Genomic DNA, 1736 nt, shown 5'->3' with positions numbered 1-1736 from the left:
AGAATTGGGTAAAGCTTTAAAACACACTGAGGAACACAAAGGAAGGCACAAAGGGAATAAATACACCATGTTTTTGAAGAGGAAGACTCAACATAATAAAAACTTCAGTTCTCCATAACTTACTTGATAAAGGTGATGCAGTCTATTACCAACACCATTTTTTTAACCAGACAATCTGATTATAAAGTTTATATGAAAAAAATGAACATCAACATATGAATGAAAAACAAACCCAAAAGTTGTGGCATATTTCAATATTCAATGGAATACTACTCTGCAATAAAATGGGTGAATCTCAAAAACATGCTGAACAAAAGAAGCTGGTCAAAAAAGAGTACACATTATCTGATTCCATTTCTGTGAATTCTGAAACAGGCAAAACTAATTTTTTTTCACAGATAAGACTTTTTTATTTGCCACTATTGTAAGTCCTAACTTTAAACAGATTCAAGGACTGGGTGGTTCATATCCATCAGCTCGTTCAGCTTTAGCACCTGTCTCATCCCCAGTGGCTTTTCCAGAACTGCTACTTTCACCATGAAGCTCCGTAAGTTTTCCCAATTCAAACTTGGGCTTCTTCAGCACTTTTACTTGCTAATGAAGACATCATGGAGAGGATAAATAGATTGGCAAGCCTTTTCTTTGTCTTTTCCAGTGCTGTCTAGAATCAATTTACTGACCACTTCTTTGAGGTCATTTGTCTGCACCTCTCAGGTCATGATTTCCATCATCTTCTTCTGGATTTGGCGAACCTGTTGATGCTGAGCATAAGAGGTCTTCCATATCTGATTGTTCTGTTTCTTAGTAAAACCAACTCAGAACAGATGAAGCAAGTAACTGTCGGTAGTCTTGACATCGACGTGAGCTTCAATCATTGTCTGCCATTTTTTGACCATGGAGCACATTTTGTCACGGGTCAGATCCATGCCACGGAAGTTTGTCAGGCAGTTTTTGCCTTGAACATCTTCAGTAATCAGCTTGAATTTTCTAAATACAACATCATCATTCTGCAAATCAGCAAGACTCACTTCAAACACATGACCCTTGAGGCCATCTGATACTTTTGGGTTCCTTCAGTCCTGGTGACTAGCATCTCTCCAAGATTTCTTATAGTGAACATAGCAGGTGCTTTCACATCATACCAATCTTTCTTAGAAAATGGATCAACCACTTTCTTCCTGGCCCCCTGTTTGCCACCTTTCTTAAGGCGCTTGTTCTTGCCAACGGCCATGGTGCTGCTCAGAGAGCCAAAAGGGCTCAGAGAGCCAAAAGCAAAACTAATTTATAGTGATAAAAATCACAGTAGTGGTTTCTTTGGACAGGACATGGAGGGTGTTGATTGGGCAGGGGCACAAGTTAATCTTTTGGGGTGATGGAAATGTTCTATACCTTGATTGATTCAAAACTCTTTGAACTGTACAACTAAAATGAGTCCATTCTATTGTATTAAAATCATAGTCCAATAAGGATGATGTTAAAACCACACTGAGATAACCTTCACCTATCAGATTGACAAAATTCCAAAAATTTGATAACATGCTCTGTCAGCAAAGCTGTGGGGAAAAGGCACTCTTAAATACTCCCCGTGGTGGTATAAATTAGTGCAACAGTTATAGAGGGCAATTTGCCAAATCAGTCAGTATCACAACCATGTATGTCCTTTGACTTAGCAATTACACTTTTGGGAGTTTATCCTACAGAAATACTTACATATATGCAAAATAACGTATGCACAA

General features: G+C 38.3%; 1 pseudogene; it reads right to left on the bottom strand.

The window, feature by feature from the left end:
• Positions 1-447: 447 nt before the first annotated feature.
• Positions 448-1231, bottom strand: LOC105552353 (annotated as a pseudogene).
• Between the last annotated feature and the right edge of the window lie 505 nt (positions 1232-1736).

The sequence above is a fragment of the Mandrillus leucophaeus genome, unplaced genomic scaffold, assembly GCF_000951045.1.
Source record: "Mandrillus leucophaeus isolate KB7577 unplaced genomic scaffold, Mleu.le_1.0 Scaffold550, whole genome shotgun sequence".
Taxonomy (NCBI): domain Eukaryota; kingdom Metazoa; phylum Chordata; class Mammalia; order Primates; family Cercopithecidae; genus Mandrillus; species Mandrillus leucophaeus.
The sequence above is the reverse complement of the archived record's forward strand: the minus strand, read 5'-3'. Positions and strand labels throughout refer to the sequence as shown.